At 40.4% G+C, this 6,403-nt stretch overlaps 1 pseudogene; it reads left to right on the forward strand.

Annotated features, from left to right (window-relative positions):
* The first annotated feature begins 657 nt into the window (after positions 1-657).
* Positions 658-3,894, forward strand: LOC122655511 (annotated as a pseudogene).
* Positions 3,895-6,403: the final 2,509 nt, after the last annotated feature.

Here is a 6,403-nt window from a genome sequence, read left to right on the forward strand (position 1 = left end):
GAAACTGATTCATTCAATACGAGGATATCGGCAGTGATGAGAACAGAGTTGTTATTGGAGAGGAAACTAGCTTTGGGATCAAGGATTGTGGACGAAGGGGTGAAGTCGCACCAACCATGAGATTTCTTCTTGCTTGAGAATCGATGCCAGGAGTCCCTCTGAATGGACTTGGCCTCGTCGGGGTGGTTAACGATGGAGAGACGATAACTAGCGAAACAATCCCATTTAGAAGAAGAGGAACCCCGAGGATCCATGATTTGGAGGTAGATGGAGAAGTAACCAGGGAGGGCTTGAGAGTCTCCTTTTGGGTAAATGAGGAGACGACAGTCGTATCCACCCACCTCGAAGTAACGGCTCCATAGTGCCCTAGCTTTCACTTTGGGGAAACTGACGACCGTCCATCGACAAACCGCAGAATGATCTCCACGACGTTCCACGGAAACAGATTCCTGGCCGCCCTCTTTCGCGGGACCCAGCAGGTTCTTCCGCAGCTGATATCGATAAACAGGCCATTTTCTTCGATGCGGACGATGACGATGTCGTCGTCGAAACCACTAGCGGTTGTTGTGATGGGTCGGAGAAGGCAGTTGTGGACGACGATGAAGCTGTTTCGGATTGGCTAGGCTTCATCGGAGACGAAAGAAGAGAGATAGGGGGATGGGAATTGGTAATTTTGGGGAAAAGCAAAAAGTAAAGATTGGGGGGAAAAGGTTTGTACACGGTTTACACGACCATGTACGAAACCTTTTCCCTAAACAAAACACACTCTTTATGAAACTTTGTACCACGTGATTCTAAGGGTGTCAACGGGTCGGTTTGATTTGATTTTGGTTCGGATTTTTTGATTTTGGTGTGATTTTTATAAAAATCAAAATTGAACTATTAAAAAATGTTCGATTTCGATGCGGTTTGGTTTTGTGTCGATTTTGATTTATGATAACGAGTTGATATCGATTTGAATTCAGTTCGGTATTGAGTTTTTTTAAACAAGTTGGGTTCGATTTGTGCCTATTTTATTCTCTTTCTCTTTTCAACTATATAAAATATTTCATTAGCCACACACTTAAAAAGGAGATCAATGGAAAAAACATTGTTACAAATCAATTTCCCTATTTCTATAACCTCATACTCATGATTTGTAATAATTTATCTTACAATCATAAATTTGCTCACTAATATTAAAATCAATTCAATGATTCATAATCTTATACTCATTATTTTTTTATTGGTTTCATTCGATTTGATTTTTGGTTTGTTAACGATCGATTTGGTGTGATTTGATTTTCAATCGATCCTGACATACCCCAGTCCAAAACTGAACCATTAAGGAACGATTCAGTTCGATTTCGGGTTTTTTCGATCGATTTTGATTGGTCTCAACGGTTCGGGCTAGATTTTAACGCCCCTACGTGATTCTAAAAATTCTTTTGAAATAGGACATTGACTCAAAAATGTTTTTTTAAATAATAATAGAACAAAAACGGAGTTTTAAATGTATTTTTGCTAAAAGTAAGAAAGAGTGGAGAGAGATTTTGTCGCGATGTGGAAGGGTGGAGAGTGGAGACCAGTGTAGATCAGGGCAGGTGGTTCGATGTTGAGGCAATCGAGATGATGACGTGTGTGAAGAAAGGACTGGATAGGACTCGTGTCAGCAGTTTGGGTTCGAAGGCACGTGTAGGTGGGACCCCCACCTGGGATTAAGGCGTAGTATTTGCCAGTTGTACCTACTTAGGGGGTCTTTTTTCTCTCTCTGTCCTGTCCTCTCCAGGGGTTGGAAGAAACGAGATTCCATTTCTCGTAGACCGCACTGCTTGAATTCATGTACAATTGTTTGTCCGTGCTTTTGTGTGTGTGATGCGTGCAGTGCACAAAGGGTCCATTCCATTTAAAGTTCCCAAAATCTGGACCTTTCTCGCTGTCGCCTGCCACCTGTGAGGTGATTTTTTTTGAAGTTCATGAGCTGTCCCCATCTCAGTATTGCTTGTTTCTTTTGATGTTTCAACTCCTCCATTAGCGTTGATCTGATGCTCTTTATAGCATCACGTGTCTCAATGCCCATCTGGTGATTGTCATTATGGAGGATCCCGTATACCCCTGTGGCCCTCTGAAATTTTATGCATCATTAGCTCTCCACACACATCGACGCAAAATATTTCATTTAAATTATGGAAAAAGAAAAAGTCACCTCGCGAGTGGAAAAATAAGTTAAACTCAACGTTAAAACGCAGGATTCACATCCTCTACTTCCAAATCTTTTACTTCCCTGAGCTTCTAGTGCGCCACGTGGTCTAAAATGCATCTAGAGATTTAAAATTTTCAAAATTTTTGAAAGCCTCATGACATCATGACATCATGTTTGAACCACCTTAGACTCCAAATCAAACCGGATTTTTATCTCCTCAAATTCTGACACCCTTCAATTCCTCAATTCGTCAACCGATGGTCGCCACGTGGACAAAACTAATCCTACGGTCCCAAAAGCAAACTTTTCGTTCACTCTCCTCTTTCCTGCTATTCTCTCTCTCCTCTCTACCTCTGCTACCTGCGTGCGAGAGGGACTTCGAGCCTGCCGGAGTTCAAAACCTGTGTGCGATAGGGACTTCGAACTTTCCGGAGTTAAATTACCTTTTTTGCTTTTCCCAAAAATCAACTTTGCTTCACTTTCCCACTATCATCTCTCTTCTCTCTACCTCTGCAACCTGCGTGCGACAGGGACGAGAGTCGAGAGCCTGTCGGAGTTCAAAATCTGACCATTCCTAAGAAGCGCAAAAGATGAACGGAGAGAGCAAAAGGGTTTGCTCCGATGCCGGTTCCGGTGGCGATAGTGGCAACGACGGTTGTTGAAGATCGGGATGGTGGGAAGGATTGAGCCCTGAGATTTTACTTTTGATTTTTGTTCGAATTCCAGAAGAGCAGTTGGTTCAGGAGGTCGAACTCGTTTGCAAATCGTGGCGAGAGACCATCGATGGTCTTACTGCTAGACCAACATTGATGTCGAGAAGTAGTGTCGCCGGTCCAGCAGCACTGATGTCACCGATTCTTTAGTTTTTCGCCTTGTCCGTCGTAGCAGAGGCCCTTTTCGACTCCTCTCCGCTTACATGCTTGGTGACTCCGGTTTCACTTACGTAGCCAACTAGTAATTATCGACTTTCCTTTTTCGTTTTTCATTCATTTTTCATCGCCTCTCTTATTTCTTCAATCTTCCTTAGTGAATCCTGGGTATCAGTTTATTGAGATTTCCATTTCTGGTTTTTACCTTTTGGGGTTCTACAAATGCAGTGGGAGATGCTTCAAGGTTTTGAAAATTCCAATGAGCGAGGTGACCGATAGGATAGTGGTGAAACACGCTGAATCGCTCTCAAAAGTGTCGTTATTGGATATCAGTTACTGCTTGAAGATCACTTGTAAAGGTCTTGCTGCTTTGGGGATGCACTGCAAGTCTTTGGTTCATTTGAGGAGAAACATGCCGCCTTCACCGCCACCATAATTGGAGAGGCCAGCAACAGTAGCAGCTTCTCAAGTAGACGATGGTGAGGCCATGGTTATTGCCGATACAGTGCCAGGGCTCTGTGAACTTGAGCTTGGATATGGCCACTTCAGTGACCGAGGTCTCATGCCATCCTGACCAAATGCCAGTCCCTCACTCACCTCGACATTCAAGAGTGTTGGAGTGTGAAGTTGGAAGGCAATCTTGAGGAGAAGTGTGGTCGTCTTGTCATCTTCAGGAGCCCTTGGGATGCCAATTTTGATGATTTACCATTGTCTGACAATTGTAGTGATGATGAAGAAGATGATGCCTCAGAATTCTCATCTTCGGACTCAGAACAGAGTGATGCATAGCTTACCAGTTCATCTCCTTTTTGTTTTTTGAGTTTTGGTAAATTGGACTAGATACCTATCCCAGTGAGTTAACCCCTCTTCCCACTTCAAATTAATGTGATGGTTGTGTCTTAAGTCTTCATTGGTTTTATTGTACTTGAACACTGTGATGAGAGTCCAGCAATTTCTATTAGTTATGGCCTGCCATGTATTTCTCTTTCCCCTGCATATCCCCCATTGGAATTTGGAAGTGCAGATTGTTCGGATTTCAGTCTTCTATTCATGAACTTCAGCATATCATATTATGTGCTTTTGAATTATAATGTGGTGATGAAAATATACTCCTAAAGCTTATTATGAAACCACAAAATCACAGCTTAACTTGATAATTTCCCATTGACTCCCAAGAACTTGGCAGCTTGACAAATTGTACTGGAGGAATGGGTGAATATACCCATGATCTGGCTATTTTATTTTTATTCGATGGATGAATATACCCATGAAATGATCTGGCTTTTTATGAACTATCCTTGATTTTATGAGTGTCATATATATGCAGGAGTGGCATGAGTTCTCAATCTTTTGGGGATCTGTCCATGACTTTGTGGGATTACATCAGGAAGTCTCATCTCCAGTTTGTTACCTTCATCAGGTCTGATATCAGACGAGGACATTCAAGTGCTTGAAGAATTCAACAAAATTCGACATACCATATTCTGCCGTAATTTGGCCAAGAATGTCATTCTAACTGCTAGCAGCAAACGAGGAGGCATTAGTGATTCTCAGTTTGACCCACTCCATGTCCTTGAAGAAGGCATTTTCACTTACTGGGCACCCAAAGAGTATCAATCTGATTAAGAAATAAATGTTGACTTTGGGTAATCTTTATCATATAATGTGTTGCAAGTTCAAGAGCCCATCCACATTGGCCAGTGGATCATTGAGTTCCATCTTGATATTCATACTGAAGAAGATGACTGGAAGACAGCATTAAGTGGCACAACTGTGGGATATCGAAGGGTGAAAGGCATGTTTTTTATTGTAACCAATTGTTGTTGCTTGAAAGGCATGTTTTTTATTTCACTCCCCCTCCTCCCCCAAAGAAAAAATGAAAATAATTTATGGTCAACCATGTTTAACAAGCTCAAATGAGTTAATTAATCATAGGCTTGACGACTATGAGCTCTCAGTCTGCTGTTCTGTAACTTCCATATCTGCTTTGTTACATTATTGAGTTCTACAACTTCCAATGGAGGTATCATGCAAACTAGTTTTGAAAATTATAAATTGCCTTTCCACAATATTGCTTAAAGCTTCTTGAAGCACCCTCACCGATAAGAGAATTCTTTTCTACTGATTGGTAATTGGAAACAGCTGCTTGATTGCTTCCTTGAAGGTTTACATTTAAATTATGTAAACTTTCAATCATACCTACCATAGGCATGAGAAGACTTTAGTTTTTTGGATTTTAAATGCACTACTTATCCATGCCATTTCAATTCATTTTAGAGTTGGAAAATGAGTTAATATATTCAGCATCTGCCATCTTAAGGCTTTGATAATATGCCAGTTATTGATTTGCAGCATGTGAAGTCTAAAAAATTCCAGGTTACTAGAAGAAAAGAAGTTTTGAGGGCAGTGCTGATCTCAGATTGGATGTAACCTTAATAAATATAAATGGAAAGTTAATAGTGTAACAAGATAATATTGGATCTACAACACCAACTAAACTAATCTGTAATTCCACATCCTAATGCAGGTACAAATAAAAATTGGGTAATTACTATGGATTGGAACATTTAATTATCAACTGGTCAATTGGTATCTGCATTCGGGTGGTCTTGAGTCAATTGGAAAGAAGGAAGTAATAAAAGTGGAACAGTAAGTAGAGAATCACCCTAAAGCCATCCCATCATACGTGAATGAGGTAGTGCTTGATTGGCATAAGTTAAAGGAGGAGGATTCATCATCATTTAAATCTGTGATTCAGGATGCAAGAGAGCTGGCAAAATCTTTGATGAGTAGAAACCTTGAAAAAAGATGTGAGATCATAATAGGTATGTGGTTGAATTGCTGGCAGTTTTTTTCACCCAAAAACTATGAAGAAGAGAAGAGATGAAAGAAGGCAAAATCAGTATTTGCAGAAACATGGAATAGATGAATCCCACACTCCATGAAAACCCAAAATCCAAATCCAAATTAGAACACACTTTCAAGTCCTGTTTGAGAAAAATATACAACAACAATACTAGTCAACACATTACATAACCATTAACCAATATTTCCATTCATCCACACAAAGCAACACCAACTTGTTCCTCATCAGGAGAAAAAAATAACCAAGCTTATTCATATCAGCATCCCCTCTTTGTCCAAAAATGTCAACCATCAGTTGGGCAATCCAAGCTTATCTTTAGATTGGAACTTCTTCACCCAATCAAGCAGTCAAAAACTGTATCTGCATCAAATTTTCAACAAAGAAATTAAATTGTTTACCAAAGAAAAAAAAAACAAAGAAATCCAATTAAGGTTGGTGGAAGTCTTGGGTTGGTTCATGATGCAAACCCTCACTTGAAAATTTAAG

This window comes from Telopea speciosissima, chromosome 1 (assembly GCF_018873765.1).
Source record: "Telopea speciosissima isolate NSW1024214 ecotype Mountain lineage chromosome 1, Tspe_v1, whole genome shotgun sequence".
Taxonomy (NCBI): domain Eukaryota; kingdom Viridiplantae; phylum Streptophyta; class Magnoliopsida; order Proteales; family Proteaceae; genus Telopea; species Telopea speciosissima.